Source organism: Haemorhous mexicanus, chromosome 5, assembly GCF_027477595.1.
Source record: "Haemorhous mexicanus isolate bHaeMex1 chromosome 5, bHaeMex1.pri, whole genome shotgun sequence".
Taxonomy (NCBI): Eukaryota; Metazoa; Chordata; class Aves; order Passeriformes; family Fringillidae; genus Haemorhous; species Haemorhous mexicanus.
In genome coordinates this window covers 68,417,812-68,437,001 of record NC_082345.1, presented here as the reverse complement: position 1 = coordinate 68,437,001, position 19,190 = coordinate 68,417,812, and the positions used below count along the sequence as shown (strand labels likewise).

General features: G+C 42.2%; 1 protein-coding gene across 1 annotated transcript in view; it reads right to left on the bottom strand.

Moving 5' to 3' along the window:
• The window catches only part of GRM3 (glutamate metabotropic receptor 3), a 103,031-nt gene extending 90,301 nt beyond the window's left edge, over positions 1 to 12,730 (bottom strand). The window contains exon 1 of the mRNA XM_059847459.1: positions 12,047 to 12,730. The gene's annotated coding sequence lies outside the window, so the exon portion shown is untranslated. The remainder of the gene's footprint in view (positions 1 to 12,046) is intronic.
• Positions 12,731 to 19,190: the final 6,460 nt, after the last annotated feature.

Sequence of the window (19,190 nt, the reverse complement as noted above, 5' to 3'; positions counted from 1 at the left end):
TGCATTTCAAGTGAGTTTTTGTTATTAATAAATAAGCATAGGTGAATTAATACATGCAAAATAATTTTGACATGGATAATAATGGAAATAGCTAGAAAAAATATTGAATGGATTAGCACACTTAATTGGTCTTAGGTTGCCTAATGAACAATTAGCCTTGTGTTTAATCCCTCTCAATCCATTAGTCTTTGCTGCTCTTAGTCTCCAAAGATAAACATGGATCATTCCAAGTGTGCTTTTATTTTTGAAAACTACTTATGTTAGTATTTAATTATAATCATTGGCATGGAAACCATCTCATAAATGAGAATGGACAAAAATGGGACATGCTAGAGGACCTATTACCTGGCACTTTAAAAAAAGTGTTGCAAAAAATTGCAGCACTCTAAAATGCTAGTGAGATAAGTCCTGTTGATTAAATAGAGACGACTCTACCTGGAAACTGTTTTTTAAGGCCTTGGGAACACACTGTTGGCTATTCAATAAGTGGCATTACAATGCCAGGCCCTGCTGACCATGATCAGACAGTGTATCTTAAGTACTTGATTTATTTAGTATGATCTAGGTTCAAGAGCCAACATATCAGATGAGTATTTGTGATAGTGGCGCCCTGGAAAATGCTAAGATAAACTCTGAAATGTTAAGCCTTGTGTTTTACCTGCATAAGTAGTATAATTGCTAGCTGAAATGATTGTTTAGTGATTAAAATAATTATTGTATAATCATAAGAAAAACAATGAGAAACTGTATGTTCCTAGTCTAGGGTGGCCATGCTTGGCTGAAATCTATGTATACTATAGAACAATGTAAGTTTAATAATTAACATGAAAGTTATGTAACGATAGAATATAAAAGCGTATCCATCCCGAACCTATGTCAGAGTCAGATTTGGGTCTTTACCCCTGACACCCAGAGCTCTTCAATAAAAGCACCTGCATATAATCATTTCTCGTGATCATGTGTTCCTGAACGCTAACATTTGGGGTTGTCTATGCTACAAGCAGAGAGAAAAAAAACATCAAGATGCATCCATGGGTTCCCTGAATATGCCTATCTGTGTCTGCTTATCCCAAAAATATTTCTGTCTCACATGGACACCAATCTTCCCTTTCACTCAGTGCATCCCAGGAGTGATTATTTAGCTGTCCAATGTGACCAAGTTAGAGAAAAGGGACTTCTCTCACACATAATGGTGGTTTGTGCTATGGTAGGGTCAGGCCAGTCAAATCTTCAAAGCAGCTGCTTACCTGTTCAGGGGAATTCAAGGCTTGGAAGTTAATGGTCAGGAAAAAGTGAGTTGGACTGGATGTGTTTTAATGCACTGAGGTATATTAAAACAGCATGTTGATTAATTTGAAGGCTAGAGGGAACATTTTTTTTTTGAATATTAAGGTGTTCCATGAATTACTACAGATACATGAGCTTTTTATTTTTCCTTCCTGAATTTTTTTCTTTTTCTTTTGTTTTGTTTTTTGGTTTTTGGGGTTTTTTTTGTTTTGTTTTGTTCTTTAGTGGTAACTAATACTCTCTTATGCATGAACTTAACAGATGTAAAGGGTTCTCTTAGGAGTCTTTGGGGCAATTACCTGTGGCAGCTTCATTAGGACCTCTCTGACATTATCCATGTCCTGGACATTTTGGGAAATATTCTAGGCTGTCCAGGGAAAAGTTTGAGTCTTAATAAAAGAAGATAAATTGAGCAAGTGAGGCACAAAATATGTCTAGGAGTCATGAAGTTCTGGATTCTCGCCTACTGCCACATTCATCAAGCTTAAGGTAGATGAACTCTGTGTGGGTTTGCCAGCAGCAAGGTTGAACATCTCATTTGAGACCTCCTGGCTCTGTGATTATGAGCCTGAGAGCTGAGCAGCTTCTTCCTTTCCTACAGCTGGAATACCCAAAGGAGTACCCACCACACATCTGTATCATCACTCTGTAACATTCATCTGTGTATTTTATGCTTGGAGCTGGTCTGGAGGATTCCCCTCCTGCACATGACACTTGGTAGACAATGGAGCAGCCAAGCATCTCCACTCTTTAGCAGTGACTGAGCCAAGAGGCGCCGTGGCCCACACAGACCCTTCTGGCAAAGACAGAGCAACAGCTTCTTCAAACTGCCTTAAAAAACTTCCTTCTGAAACATTAATGTGGATGTGAGGGCTGACAGTTACTTGGTTGGAGGTGATGTGGGTGCAAACTAGGAATGACCACAAAAGGTCAAGAAAAAATATACCAAATTGAAATGTGACAGGATAAGAGCATCACTGTGGCTCTGTGCAGCTCCTGAGGGTTCTTTGGGCAAAATGTTGGCTGGAGGGAGGCTTGAAGAGCAGAAGAAAGAAATGGTACAAAAGATTTCTTTGAGAAATGCTGTATTCAAGACAAGGGAAATCATGGCCTTCATCGTCTGTACTCATCTTTTGGGTATGGGTCCAGACAAGCTACTGGAGAAGGCAAAAAGGAAAGCAGCAAGAAAAACAAGCTACTTAAAAAAGCAAATGTCAAAAGAAAACCAGTTATTTCACTGAGTCAGGAGGAGATGACTGAGGAGAACATTACCTAAATGAACATTTAACAGCCAAAATCTAATCCCTTTGCAATATAAAAGGTTGGAATGGAAAAGAAAATACTGAATTGCTTCAAATTTCCATAGTAGAGAGGATAAGAGTGATAGGCTTGGTTGCAAAAAGTGGGATTCAGTTAAACTTTTGGAGACCTTCTGTACATAAGAGCAGTGAAGCACTTAAGACATATGCTTTTGCAAGAGGCTGTGAAACGTCTGTCATTGCAGATTTTAAGGAAATCATTCAACAAGTATCAGTTAATAAACACTTAAAGACAGTTTATGCCATCTTTGGAGGGGGAGATGGATCAGACGAGGTCCTTTCTGGTGCCATTATCTGTGGAACTATAAATGCTGTGTTCAGGCAAAGGGAACACTGTGTACAATCTTTGAAAATGAAGGATCTTACATAAAAAGGGGTTCTTTCCATCCATTTCTATCCTAATGGACCCTGCACTCTCTCAGGGTAAGTTCTAATTGGAACCTTGTGCCCTCGCCAGGAAATCACAGGGCTAAGAAACCCTATTACACTGCAGCAGCTCCCTGGACATTGATTTAAGGTAGTTAGGTCTAAGTGGAACTATTTGTCTGCTTCCTTCCTTAAAAAAATGTGAAACAGACAGGCAGATAAGTTGAAGTAATGAAAGACTAAACTTCATCTTACCTACTGGTCAAAATACCTACATTTTGGGAGTGGAAGCATCTCTCAAAGATAAGCATCCAGCAGGACACAGCTGGGACACACCCCTCCTTGCTACTGCAATCTTCAATTTACATTCCACCCTTTGGCCAAAACTCCTGATATACTAATTAAATCTCAGCTCCCAGGACCTGGTGTTACTTCCAGACTAAATTCATCCTTTCTCCATGCTGAATAATGCCACTAGGAATATGTTTATGTGAGCTTGATACTCAAGGTATTAGCATTAATCACTAAGCTTTGTCCTGGATATCTGCTTCTGGGGAAAAAAAATCTTGTTTAGACAACTGATATTATTGAGAATTTCATAATCCTTAGAAATCTCAAAAATGTCAATGACACAATAAAACTAAAGCATCAAACCTTATTCCTCAGAACCCTCTAAAGCTGTTGAAGTGTCTGATATTTCTTTCAGTCTCTGAAACTGTTAAAATAGAAACACCTTTCCCACATTTTCCTTCTCTGCCTTTAACAAATGATGGTTCTTTTAACCTCCTTCTCCCCTCTTTGTTTGCTCAGAGGATCAAAGCCTTTTTATTTATTTCTTTTTCCTCCCAAGCAGTTTCTGGAGTGTTGGAAAAGCACCACCAGTATACTGAGTTTACATTACAAACAAGTTAAAATTCCCAGTCTGTCAGAGCTTTTCTCCTAGGATACCAAGGAAAGCAAAGTTCAGCTAAACTGCACAATTATTTGGAGATCACTCCTGAGTGAAGAAGCAAAGATTGCTTTAAGCAGAGCTGTTCTCTTAGAGATTTAAAGTCCACTTCAGAAAGGAAAGATATTATCCTCTGAAAATTATGTGATTTTATTTGTATTCCTGGAGTGACTCCATTAAGTCATGCTCTCTTTTCACCCATAAAATCATCTTAATGAATCAGCTGTGGGATTTGCCATCTGTAAATGCACCTTATGACAGCTACAGAGGCAAGTGAATGGATGAAAAAGACATGGGCTGCATGTTGCTTTTGTTGGAACAGCAGTGGGGTTTGTTCTGCTTTTAGGACCTGAGGTAGATAGTTTATTTCTTTTCTTGGTTATGAAGCAAATGCCCTTTTTTTAAAGGTAAATGCATTTTGTAATAATGGTGTGATAAAGAAGCTTGAGCTGTATGGTTTGGGAGTATTTGGCTAAAAGAGATTTGAGTGTTGGTCTACCATTTCCACACTCCTTTTCCTCAACTTCTGACAGCAAAGACTTTCCTGATAACTCAACCTCATCATCAGTCAGTGTAGGATGAGCTTGCACCTGTTTAATAAAAGACATTGTCTGCTGATCTCTGGTATTGTCAGGGCTCTTCTAAAGCCATGGTGGCTGCAGGGAACAAAATGAGCAGCACAATTAAGAGATCCCAAGGGAACACAATGAAACACTTGCAAGATAGATTTAACAAGTATACTTTGCTGTGTTCTTACAGTGCTTGGAAAATATCTAAGAAGATTCCTATAAACTTTACAAATTTTCTACTAAAATATTATTTTATGGACAAGTATTTCATAATAAGGAAAACAAGAAACTTAAAAGTCTCTATGCAAATAATGCACTGTAAAATCTACTAACTGTTGTAAAGTATCCTTTTCACATGATTTTGCCAAAGTTTAATCCAATATTACCACATTGATGCCCCATGTGGGTGGTTTTCTCCCCTGCTTTTTGCAAGGCAGAGTTAAATACTGGTAAAATATACCTGTAACAAGGTAAAATCAAGACAATTTGTGGTATTACAGAAACATCTGGAAGTTTTACAAAGGAACCAAAGGCAGTTTCAGTTGACATACAGTGAAGATGTCTTTCTGGCTGACTAAAGATTTGTAAAAATGCCATTAAAAACCTATGATAAAAAGCAAAGAAGTCCATAGTCATATTCCTGACTAGTGGCACTGAACACTCAAATACACACATAATCTCATCAAAATTTTTAAGGAAGTTTTTGAAAACTTTTAAATTTGTTATGACAAGACCAATTATATTTTTTGCATAAAAATAGCAATTTTTAAATAGTTTTGCAGAGAAATATAATTTTTGACATTTCTTAGCCATGTGAGCTGATCCATGCATACTCTTTTAATACCTCAGCACTGAACCCTACATATGTGACTGAACAATATCTTTCTTTTTTGCTTCTATCCTTTTGTCTATTTATTTGCTTTCTCTTGTCATGAAAACACAGATAAATAAAAGTGGAAAAATAATCATTTTGAGTTCTGGAACCCTCCCTAAAATTTGCTTCTTGACTTTTATCACGTTTCTTGCTATGTGAGTCTAACAGTAGGGCAGCCAATTCCTGCTAAGCATTACAAATGTGATATTTTTAAACACTAGCTGAACTTGTCTTCTCATGCTTTCCTGATAATTTCTTCCCTAGATGATGCAATCAATGTGAATTAAATTAGTAATAACAATATAATACATAATGATTATAAAGCAATACGGAATTTGCAAGGCAGTAAGTACCGGATCCAAAAATACCTCAGCCAAAAATCTCTTACAAAACACACATGTAGAAATGTTCCCTCAAGCACAGCTGCAGGTGCACCACAGTGGAGCCCTGGCACACACAAGCTGGGGGCAGTTTGGGATCTAAGGAGACTTAATCACAGCCATGTTATGGAAAATAACCATCCTGATGTACAGGTGAGCTGTACTTTTAACAGCTCAAGGTCAAAAAGGTCTGTACTGGTCTAGGAGGCTCTCAGAGAACCCCAGATTAGCTTCCCACAGGGCTTCTTTCCTCACCAGGGAGGAGGAGTGTGTTTAACCTGCATTCCTAAAACAGAGACAATTTCTGTAGCCCTGCTGTTACATGTCTGTGGAGCAGGGAGTCACACCACTGATGAAACAATATTTAGGAACCTTTGGGGCTGAAAGAAATTTAGGAATATATTTGGGGATAAATTTTAGGAATTTAGGTGTGAAACAATGTTTTGTAAGATTTTCAAACCCTTTTCAACTTGCATCCCATCCTACAACTCAGCATCAGTTGGACTGCACAGTGTTCAGAGCCTGTTGCAAGCCATTAATGTCCCTTTAGTGTTAGATTTGGCATCTGACACATTAATTTTGCTGGAAGCAGTTTAGAATCTCTCAATACAACCAGGCAGCCCCTTGTTGCCCACTTATCTCATCCAGTTTCTCTGCAGGGCTCATCCCAGGGAAGAATCCCCCTTGCTGCTGAATCCCAGACCTGGTGAGCTGCCTGCAGCATCCTCCTTCCCAGAGCACAGGGCAGGATCTCTGTCAGCTCAGCAATGTGTCCTTTGGAGGAGCAGCACCATAACCCACAGGGGCTGAGGCTCTGCAGAGCCCCAGCTCATGCAGTCATGTAGCTGTGTGTCCCTTCTCCAGATGCACCATCCAGGTAACACAAGAATTGTCCCTGGTTTGTGTGTGGGCTCAGTAGTGGAGCTTTTCATGGGAGTGGAAGCTAATGTATGTTTTACCCTCAGCTGAGGGTGCTGTCAGACTCTACATTCTGCACATTTTCTCTTCTCTCTGTCTTCCACCAGCATGTCATGTTCTAGACAAAGGTTTTTCTCATTTTCCAGGTTCCCTTCAGTTCTTTCCTCCTGGCAAGCCCAGGCTCCAGCTCCTCCTCTGTACCAGTGAGAGTTGACTTTTCTGTATTTTCTGTACCTCCCACACCCTTTGATACTCTTTTCTTTTCTTTTCTTTCCTTTTTTTTTTTTTTTTGTCAATCCCTTCTTCCAGCCTTTGTCAGAGCTTTTCCTCTGATGTCATGCCAGTCCCAATCCTTTCATTTTGCTTCTCTATTTTATTCCTCCCTTTGTTCTCTCCTCAAGCACTTCTCATTTTCTCAAGAGCACTTTTGTTTCTTCTCACTGGCATACTCTACCTCACCTATTGAGCAACCCTTCTTTCAGGTACCCTGTTCCTTAAAGGGTACTCTAAACTAATGTGTTCATCCTTCTTCACATGAAAAACCAATTATCCCATGATTTCTCCTAATACAGTTCTCTCCTATGAATTTGTTGACTTTGTGGTCTCCCACTTAGCTTTTGAGTTAGTTCTCTCTTGTTCAGACTTGCATGATTTTCCTCTGGAATCTGACAATATCTCCATTGACTTCACCACCTTCATCTGCCTTAAAATCTCTTCTTCCCACAACTGACTTATCATTTAATTTACTTCTCTTCCAGCCTGAATAGTAATTTGAGTATCTCTACTGATATTTTTTGCCTTTCCTATCAAGCAATTTGCTTCTCTTTATTTTTCCCATTTTGTCTTGTGCAGAGATATTTTCCTCAATCTTTTTTTTTATGTTTCACAACTTTTTCTCCCTCCTCTATTCACTTTTCTAATGGAGAATTTCAAGGTCTGACAGCACCCACCAAAAGCCCAAGTTCCCATTTCATCTGTGAAAGGTTTATCAGTGATTCCCTCTCTCCGCACCTTGCTTGATGCATATTTGATCAGGTTTTTATACTTGGTGATCATGCTGTATCCCTTTGGATGCACTGGGAAAGTGACTTTGAAGGTCAGGGTCATCAGTACTATCAAGTTCAAGCCACTTGCTAGACTTTAAAGTGTCCTGAAGGAAGGCTGCCTCAGAAACTGGGGTTAAGGCCGTGTTTTTCCATGTGGGTATGTTGGGTCTTAGCCACTTTGGAAAAGCTGCTAACCTGACTCTTACATTTTTGGGAAAGCCTGTTGATATACATGAGGAGCTCATATGTTCCTACCCAAGCAGTATCATTGCTGACTGTGCAAATACTCCCATAATCTCAGCATGGCTATGAAAACGAGCATGATAGTTTTTCCAACTGCATCATTTTATATGTGAGAGGACCAATATAAGATAAAAGCAATATAGTTCTACAGCCTTTTTTTTTTTTATTATTTTGGTGTAATTTGCTGTAGCTCTTGTAACTTTCTGGCTTTGATAGGTTCACAGTGATTTATCCCCCATGAAAATTGACTGCATTACTCTCAAGAGGCAGCTGGAAACAAGACAGTGTATTTCTTGCAGTATTTTTGAAAATCTGCACATCCCTGAAATTAATGTCTGAAAACCTCTTAAGACAATAGATAAACCAGCAAATCCATTGAGATCACATATGGCATTCTGGGCTTACCTGAAGAAAGAGACCTGAAGAAATTGCACTAATCTGCAATAGCTGAAGCACTCTAACAATGAACTGTGGTTTTGTCCCAGTGGAAGCACCTGACAATTGCACTGAGGCTATTCCCAGGCAGCATTGTGCCTTGGGGGAATTTTTTTTTTTTGTCATTTTACTCTTGCTGCTAAATTAAACTCAGGATTTTCAGTCAATCTTTATTTTCATAAAATGAAATGTGTTCCAAGTTTTTTTTTCTGCCAGTTCAGGGCTGAACTATCAGCTAGAATTCATTGCAAGAAACAGTCACAAGCAGAGACTTAGGAGGTTGGTACCACTGAAGGGTACTGCCCTCCTTTCCTGCCACCTTTGGACCCCAGGTCCACCAGGATTTTTGTCTGGACATTCAGGGCTGGCTGCAGGGGCAGGGTGGCTGATTCTCCCTCGGGTCATCTCATTTTGTTGGCTGTGGATACCCCTCCATTACAAATACTACCCACTATGGAATTAAGACTTATTCTCCACACTAGGAGGGAGCAAGAGGACAGTTTTCCCTTTAACTCTCTGACCTGGACTAAGTTTTTGGTTAAGCTTTAAACCAGCTCTCAGTTTTATACCAATAAGCAGAAAAATCAACAGTCAATACTACACCACCTTCACAACAGCTGATGTAGCTTGCCATAGTTATACACATTCCCACCTAGACAGTAATGCTCTCTGATCCTGGAGAGTGTCAAACATCTTGGTGGTGTTCTGTGACATCTTGAGAGTGACTTTAGCAACAACAAAAATTCATACTAACTGATCAATAACTATAGTACAACAAGTTGGAGTAAACAAGGTGCAGCAACCCTGTTAAATTTTGAAGGACTTTGGAGACAGCTTTCAGAAATGATCAGAGAATGAAGTCTCTTCAGTAGGATGTTGGCAAATTTAACAGCCTCGTAGACAGGACCTCAACCCATGTGAAATCTTGAGGCTGGCTTATCAAACTGCACTGCTAAACCAGACTTTTGGTGGGTGCAAAACTCATGTACCCACCTGAATTCTTGTAGGCAAACAGAGAAATTAGCACACTGGATTTAAAGGTAAAATTGCAATTTGACCCCTGCATAAGCAACATAAGAACCAGATCTTACATGTCTTATAGTATTCCATACAAGACTCTGTGAGCCACAGGACAATTTATGTTCTGCAGGACACTGCCATGGGCAAGTTGTGTTCACAAAAAACATCCAAACTGTTCTTTCTTTAATGCCACTCCATGTCCCTACACTGCCTTCATTTCCAAATTCAGCTCCACTTATGTAACACAGACCACTGAACTGAATGATAGCATTGTTTGTAATGTATTTCTTTTATTTTGGCTTTCCAGTCTGATTTAGTACTTTGCTTTGTCACATTTATTTAACTGTACAAACATTATGTGAATCCAGAAAGAGACCTTTTTCCTGCATCTTGCTTTAGATCCAGTCTTTCAATGATAAAATTAGAATCTTACTCCTAGACAAGGTGTCAACATTTGCCTAAAAAAAACTTTATTCCTTTATTTGTAGAAGCTTATAAGTAGGTCATCAACACAAGTAACCCAGGCAAACATCAACAGTGATTAGAAAAGCATCTTGGCTCCAGGATGAAAGTCTAGTTTTAATGTACTTCATACCAATGCCATTTTACTTGTCTTCAAGTTACAGAGCAGTAAAACAACTAATATATTTTCTATTTTGGAGTGTGTTATGTATTTTATATGTAATGGAGGGCTCTAGAAATATTGAGAGTAGTGGAGAGCATTATTCTTAAAACAAACCCATAAAAACAAACAAACAAACAAACAAACAAACAAGGAAAAACTCACTGAAATTAAAGTATGAAATATTCTAGTAGGGGAAAATTAGCTTGCATTGCTCTTCAAATAATCAGTTCATTAAGAAGGATTTGCATGAATTGTTACTGATTTCACTCAAAGGATGAACAGTACAGAAGTATGATTTTTCTATTACCTAAACTAAGAATAAAATTAGCTTAATGTGCAATTTTTCCCAATATAACTGGAATAGTTAAATTTTCTTATAATACATTTATCAACATAAATAACAGCAGAATTTATAATGATTTAGGTGCATTTCAAGAAAATGAAAACCATAATTTTTCTAAAAGATGTATTTGATCAGGTGGGTTGTGTGGTTTTCAAATTGTTTTCATGAATATTTAATCAGCTTGAGACATATAATTATGCTAGCTGAAATAGGTACCAGTCTGTGTCCCAGGCTGTTCTGTTTCACAGTATTCCAACTGAATGTTTTTTGAAGATGATTTAACTAATTAAAAAAACCAACAACAACAACAACAACAACTAAAATCATCTTCAGCAGGTGGCATAAACTGAGAAGCCAAAGAACTCACAAACTACCAGCAAATCCTTAGTTCAGCTCAATGCAGTATTGGTGAGATGCCTGCCTAGTTTTTTATCAATTGCTTGAGTTTTATCAAGATTGCTGGAATACACAGATGTGTACATAAAATGATCCACTGAATCTCTGTGATACCATGGGGGGATAAAGCCCCCCAAATCCAACTCTCCCCCCAAAACCCTTCTTATACAGTAGCACAAAGATGCACTTTCTCACACCCACATGTGTGTCCCAGTGTGGCAGGCACACACATGGATGTGTGTACGTACCCACACACCTCTAGGTCTACAGAGGGTTAGATAAACCCTGTCTGGGAATAAAAAACACATCCCTATGAATCTGTACATGTAAAACATCCACATGAATCCAAGCAAACACATCAGCACAGATACACACACCTGCACACCCAGAGACACAGGGACATGGGCAAGGCACATCCACAGGCACAGGCAGCTCCAGAAGCACACACACCCCTGCACAGCTGGCTGTGTACTCACATGGACACACAGATTCTATATCTGAGGAAGAGTTACAATGGCTATGTCATCCCTGCTAGTCTCTCCTTCCTTTTTGAAATAATCCAATTTTAGGATCCTGGAGCGAGCCAGGTCCCTGCAGAGGAGATATTCCCAGAGCAGCAAAGCACTTCCAATTTCTTTAAGGTTCCCCACCTCTCTCCCCCTCTCTCCCAGGAGCAGATCCAGGGAGATGAGCTGGGCACTCAGCACAGCTTTCCCAGCTGCTGGCTTGGCACTTTCCACCCCAGGATAAGGAAGGGCATAGGATGGCAAGCTGAGATCTCATCCTTTCACCCCCAAAGCCTGTGGGAGCAGGAACCTCTGGACAACATCTGGACACAGCTCCTTTCTGCACACTGCCCCAATCCCCCCAGCTGTCCACCACAGGGGTGCCCCTGAACCCTACTCTTCCTCTGCAAGTGCAAAAGCCCTTGTTCTCCTTCTGCTCCCCCTTCCCCGTTTCTCCTGCCCCCCGAATCTCGTCAGGAAACCTCGTTGCATTTCGCCTCTCTAAACTTTTTCCTGGCTGCACAACCCGCAACCCCCGGGGCAGCGGCTGCGTCTGGTCCGGAGGGCAGAGTGGGGCGGGGTGGGCTGCAGGGACCCGGGATGCAGGGATCCAGGCTGCAGGGTGTGGGATGCAGGGAGTGGGATGCGAGCGTTGAGATGCGGGATACGGGGATGTGAGGACCGGGATGCGCGAATTCAGACGCAGGATGCAGAGGGGGGATGTGGGATGCAGGGACCAGGACGCGGGATAGCCGTGCCCAGCTTCTTACCGTGCAATGAGGATAGGTCCTGGTGGGGGTCTCCAGCTGCCCCCGGGCATCGCGGGCCTCCCGATGTGCTCGTTAAACATCCACCGGGGAGTCTCACTCCCCAAACTTGTGTGAGCCGCTTCCTCTGGGAACAATCACCCTTTCTCCCCCCCGCCTTGGATCGGATCCCGATGGAAGCTCATCAAGGCCTCCTAAGTGGTCAGAGGTAAGCTGCGAGGGAAGGAGAAGAGGGGGACAACGGGACGGAGAGGTAGTGATCACCAAGCGATGATCCCCTTCCTTTCCCCTCTCCTCTGGAGCGCCCGCTTCCCGTTCCTCTGACCAACTTTGGCTCTGCTTAGCCAGGCAGCGCCTGGGACCGGCGCTGTCAATTGGGGTCCCTTTTCGCAGCCTGGCATCTTTCTAGATTTCCTCTCCTTTCCGGGCAAAGGGGATTGGTGCAAAGCTTTAAATTAGGAGGCGACCTAGAGTTGCAAAGACAGGGAGTGGGAGCTGGCTGGCGTTCGCAGACCGCCTCCCCCGGCGCTCGATGCTGCTCGGAGGGGCAGGCTGAGCCTTATCCCTACCATTTATTCATTGACTGCCTTCCTAATTCTCACTCCGGAGCTGGCTACCGCTCCTGGCACGGCCGGGAGCGGGGCTGTGGCAGAAGCCGTGGGAAGGAGGCGCGCCCCATGCTGCGGGGCTCCCCGCGGCTGTTTAACTGCGCCGGCAGCGCGGGCAGAGCGCAGCCCGGCCCCGGGGGGAGGACGGGGCTGTGGGGGGACGGGACACGGGGACGCTGCTGTCGCCTGGCAACCCTGCATCCCTGCCCCGAGCATCCCTCCCCCAGCGCCCTGATTGGACGGGGCCGGGCGGGGGGAGCACACACGCTCCTCCGAGGATGCTGCGCCCCGGCACTGCGACTTGTCGCATCCTCAAAAAGCCGGGAGCGAGCAGGGTGAGCACAGAGCAGCCGGGAGAGCCGAGGCAGTTCAGGGCGTTGTAGCACAGTCCTCCTGCCTTCTCGCTTCCAGCTGGCTCGGTCAGTTTGCTTCTGCTCTACATCTCCTAGAAAAAGAATGTATTTGTGTATGTATGTATGTATGTATACATGTATGTTTGTATGTATGTATGTTTGTATGTATGTGGATGGGTAGATAGATAGATACAAAGAAAATATACCAATATATGCACACATATACACATATGCATTTGTATGTACAGATACATGTATATGTATTATCCATAGTGTTTATATTATCTCTCTATATTGTAACTGGGAAGAGAGCAGAAATAGAGTTACTGAGAAAAGATCACTTCAGGGTTCAGCAAAGCTGGATGCAAAGGGAAAAAGAAAGCTACTTTTTGGCTTGTATGTATTTGAAAACAGTAGGTTTACATCTGCTGGAGTTTTAACAGAAGGTTGTGGTCCTAAAGAATTAAACCCTGTGAGGTGAGTGAGATTTAAGAGTCAGAGAGGATGGATGCATTGACTTCAGAGAGGGTGAATTTAAGCCATGCTGCATGGGGCATTGCTGGTGTTATATGTGGCTTCATTGCTTATTCTCTGCTATGGGGGACAGTGAGCAGCTGCTTCCTGCTGGTTGGGTGTAGTATGGAGAGGATGTCTGTAAAATCCCAACACCTCTCTTTCCATACAGCTCCAGTTGGGACACTGTGAATTTCTCATTCTTTAGCAGGGAGAAGCCCATTGTCCACTTCTCCCTGAATGTTTCCCTCCACCTTTGGACTTTACCCCAGGCAGCTCCCCACCAGTGCTCAAGTAAAGCAGGGAAAGAGACACTGCAGTCAGGAGCTGCAATCCAGCAGCTCACATGGGGCCACTATTGTTTCAGCAGCCACAGTTCCAGTAAGGAGTTAAACCAAAGTAAAAGAAAATGAAATACAATAATCTGCTTCTGCTTTGTAATATTTTATGTTTATTTATTTAATGTCTGTTTACTTTTGTGATCTACCATTATATTTGAGCTATTTGGCTAATTCTATGAGGTTTTTTTTTCTTTCTTGGAAGCCAAGGACATTTGCAGAGATGTGCCTGTTAAAACTGTTTCATTAAGAGCTAAAGTTAAGCAGGGAGCAGAATGAAAGACAGCAGTTTCTCTCAGGTTTACCCTACTTCAGATTAGATAAAAATGTACATGAGACATTACAGGAACATAAGGGTAAACTGGAATGAATAGGAAATCAGTCTCATGCCTTTTGAATCGTACCATAAATTGACAAATAGGTTCAGAGTACAATTTTTTTCACAGTCCTTCAGGCTGATTGCCAGGAAAGACGAGGGAAAAGAATGATCTGATTCTGCATTGCTTTGTACATAGCAATCATGCCTCAAAGTGAGTATGAAAGTAACTTTTTCATTGGGTAGGATGTAAAACCCACTGTGTATGAAATTGGCCACCACAGGCACCAAGTGAAATTTGGCTGAGATGTGTTGTCTGATTTGCAGCAGGTCACTTCGAGCAGGGGAGGTGACCCAGTCATTTGTTCTGTGCTTCAAAAAACATCAGTGGTACCGATGGTTTACTCCCTTTCCATGCCTTGCTGCTGTGCAGTGTCTGATGTCAGTCCCTAACGTTGCTGCTACTTGCATTACATGATTCATGGCTACTGAGAAACAGGAAAATAAACCTGAACAGGCAAACAAGATGTAGGCAAAGGCAGAAGGGTTTAATTCCCACTTTCTTCCAGGGTTCTTCCTCAGACAGTTTTCCTGGCACAACAGGATCTCATTTTAGCCATAAGACAACCTACCCCTGTCTTTGTGAAGTAGGATTCTGGAGACCTCATTTCAGTTTATGACCCTGGAGAAAACCATTTGTATTTTTGTAGGGAACACAGCTGTGCCTCAGTTCTCTTCTGGGATGGCAGTGGTGCATCCATGTAGGGTGCTCTGGGGATGCAGTCGTGTACTGAGGGCGGTTTTCAGTCTGTCAGAGGTTCAGGCTTACACACAGTGGGACAGTGCAAGGCAATACAAAGGTGTCAGGGGAGTTCTGGGCTAAGGTGTTTGGGTGCTACTGGCCAGTCATTCATTTCAGGCTAAACTGAGCACCTCATGCTACACTTAATTGTAGATACACCCACGGTCAGACACAGAAACGAGGCTGTGTAACTTCTGCCAGGGGACAGCTTGGAGAAAACAATCAACAGCCCTCAATGTCTATGGCCTGCATCCAAAGAAGGGGTTTTAATATGAAATGTGTTTATTTCCTTCCTGCCTGTGAAACAAAGATGGTAAAGCAGCATTAAGTTTTCTGAAATAGGAATATCTTGCCTTTGTGAATTGTCTATAAGTGAAATAGTAGTTATATCTAGGTAAAAGATCTATTTCTTTCAAATTCAGATCTCACATAACACCAAATTGAGTTCATAGAAAGCTTTGATGAGCTGAATCATTTGTTTTTATAAAATTTGTGAATGTGATTAACAGGCTTATCACCACAAATAAACAGATGCATGTCTTTTCCTACCCAGAATTTTAGCATGAGCTTCAAGACTGTATGCATGGGAACTTTCCAATTTTACATTTGATAGGAAGATACTGTTCCAGCAAAACACTTTGTAGGGTTCCCTAACTTGCTATAAGCATCTGTTTTAGGACACACTCAAGTTATTTGCTGATTAAAGACTAAAGCAAGCTTTAGAAAAATTGCAAATGTGCTTGTAGAAAGAGTGAGTGACCTATGGATCGGGCCTGGCCTACCTGAATAATTCATGAGGCTTCTGGTCTTTCCTCCTTTCCTGGGGACCTCACAGAAATGGGCAGGAATGGGGCCATAGATCAATGAGGCTTTTTCTAGCAAATTGCTCCCTGCCACCTGATTTCCAGCAGCTCTGCATCTCCTTCCTGTGTGGAAGTGACATGTGAGTGGGCAGGATGCTGTTCTGGGGCTCTGCTGACAGCTGTGCTCATCACCCCAGGGCCAGTCCTGGCTTACCTCTGTGGTTTGGGGCACACATCAGGAGCACCTAGAGATGATACCATGCTCTCCTGGGAGTCTGCCAGTCTCAGGGTACAAAATCCTGTTTGGGTGGTAGTAGTGACTGGGGTCTAGATGTGTCTCCACAACCCTATAGCCATGCCAGTCTCTGCCTCCTGGGACAGAAAAGCAAAATGTTCATAATGGTTGATGCAGGGATCTACAAAACCCCACACTCTCTGACTCATCCCTACCTGCCAGTTGTGAGGAACATGGACATACTCCAAAGGAACCATCCAGTGGCACCTGGCTTTCAGAGGAGTTTGGGAAGATCTACTGCAATGAAGAGTGTAAGGGGTGCTGCTCTGTCTTACTCCAGGACCTCATGGATTGCTGTGGAAAATTATGCACTGCTGTGGTTGCTGGCTGGACACCAGCCCCCAACAAAGCCCCTCCACTTCCTCAGCTGGGCAGGGTGTAGAAAATACAACAAAAATAGGCTCTTCCTTTTCTCTTAGCAAACAACACTGATGGTCTTCATCATGAAGTTCATCATCAAAATGGAATGTCTTCCTTTCTCATTGTTAAGCGGCTTTGAAGAGATTTTAGGTCAGTACACATGGTGCAGAAAGTCCTCATGTACATTCAGTGCTGTTCCTCTCATGGCTGATTCATGTGGCATCCCTTGGACCTTCAGTGACATTGCTGTTCCCTGTCAGATGTCCTGGGATGTCTTTCTTAGCTGGCTGAGGGGATACTGGCCTAGTACCAATGGGAAGAATATGCCATGACATACTCAGGCTTTTTTGGGGCATTCTGAGCCTTTTTCATGCCTGAGGACAGTGACAACTCTGACTATAAAGCTCAACACAATAAAAACCTGTGTTTCATGTGGTATGGTCTGGCAAAAGGAAGAAAGACTGCATTCCACACTGTCTGCAGCAGCATTCTCCCTCTGCCTCCATTTCCCATGGCCATCAATGCCTTTACCTGTCTCTTCTCCTCACCTTTCCTCCAGGAATTTTCCCATTTCCTTCAGTCTCCCTCGGCCTTTTTCACCTTCTTCTCTTTTACTCTTCAGATAGCTGGCTGCCTGCTCATGCCTATTAGCCATGTCTGCAGTTAACCCCAAGGTCTCCTTGCCCCTTCTCCACAAAGAAACCTCTTTCCATGGAAAAAACCAGCAGCTGTTGTTCATCTTCATCAGCTACAAGAGGCGAAAAGGTCTGGCTTCACTGTGGGAACCAGCTGCCCTCTTTCCACCTCTGCTTCCTTCTCAGAAATCAGGTTTCCCAACAAACTGCTGGAGACACACGTGACATCCAGATGTTGTCCAAATGGGGCTCCTTCATAAAAATACATGAGCAGCAAGGGTCCCTCCAGGTCCCTGCAATATATACAAGTGTACACACTCCACTTGCATCCTCCAGCCCTTCCCTAGCCAAACTCCTGCTGCAGTTGGTGCGGGGATGAACATAACACAGGATCTGCCTGACACTTGCAGGACATTTAAATCTGCACCAGCTCATGACTATGGGTCCAAGGTCCACCACCCTTCTGCATCTCCTCACTCCATCTTTCCATGTGTCTGATATAGGAGGTGTTATCTGTCTTATTTGTCTCATTTCTCTCCTGAGAGGACACTCTAGCCTTTCCCAGGAGGTGCAGGGGACAGGGCATGGTACAGTAGCACATTCTCTGCCATATTTAAAGGAACATGAACAGATGACCCCATTCTACAAAATACTGACTGTTATCTCTTTTACCATGTGAATAATTGCGTACCAGATATCAGAATTTCCTACATATTTTGCTTTTAAGTCATCTTTATGTTTCTGTGCATTATTATTCTCTTTATTAATGTCTGAGCTGCTAGCAGTCTGGCTTCTTCAAACTACTTTTCCTCCTCCCTGAAAATCCCCTAACATTTCTTTGTGAATCAGTTTCCTTCACCCATAGCTCTTCACTGTAGGAATTACTGCATTTACATATTTTGTTTAAGGTGCTTAGGAATTATTGACAGGTTTGCCTTGCCCCTGGGGGGTGATGTGACACAGTCGAGCTGTGAACCACTTAAAGCATTGACTGGCTCATGGGAGGGATTACTTGTGACTCTGAATTAGGGCAAGGGCCAGGAAATGTAGCACAGTGCTGTCAGGGGCTGTGGCCCACAGATCCATTTCCTCCATAATCCCATCATATCTATGACCTACCACATAGAGAGCAACGTAAGAGATCTACATTTTCCCATTAGCACAAGATCCAGGCTTCCTGTGAAATAAATTTACTCACAGTCCCTACACTACTGCTTTGCAAGCATGGAAACCCTGTTTTTATTAAGTCAGTGAGTTTATTTCTGAATTCTTTCACACTGAGAATCCATCTGGATATACTACTTTCGAAGTGTCCTGCTGAGATTCTGCTTTGCCGCTAGTTAAAAATGAATGGATAAATTTATAAACAGGAAGTTTATTGTATTTTTCAGCTGAAAGATATTCTAGAGTTTATCTTGGCTTAGATTTTTGTTAGTGGCATTTTGGTTTTTATTGTGTTGTTTTTTATTTCTTTTTCCCAACCATTTAATTTTGCTAGCACCCCTGGAAGGAACAGTGAGTCCAGAATTAGAAAGCTGAAATAAAAGGAATGAAGTTCCTGGAAATGAGACTGGAACAAAAAAGCCAAGAAATCCAAATCAGTCACAAGCTAAGGATCTTGACTTTCCCTTAACAAAGACAAACCATTTTCTAACAGGAAAGACATACCTGGCCTTGGAAAACTGCTATTAGCATAAAATATAATTGAGCAGATGGTAACTAAAATAGCACTTGAGCTGTTTAAAAGCCTTTTATTAAATGCCTCTTCTTTTTTTTTTTTCCTTTCCCCTCCAGAATGCTGTTGTCCTCTCTAATTTAAGAAAAGACAAGAAACACAGGCAGATTGTGAGATCTGTATGTTTTTCTTCAGCTTGTTCTATTTAAATTGCACACCATTAAATGTGGTTAAGAGAATAACTTAAAGTTGCAAAGCAATGAGAGCAACATTGATAGTGGAATCTTAATTCAGCTCCCTCATGCATGTGAATACTCTTCAATTGGTTTAACAATGTCTTTTTTTCTCTTTCAGAAAATCCTGACACATTCAGCACCCTAAAGAAATGGGGTTTTGTCAATAATTTGATTTCCCTGCACTGCTCAGTGCCTCTGCCTTGCCCTGTGTAT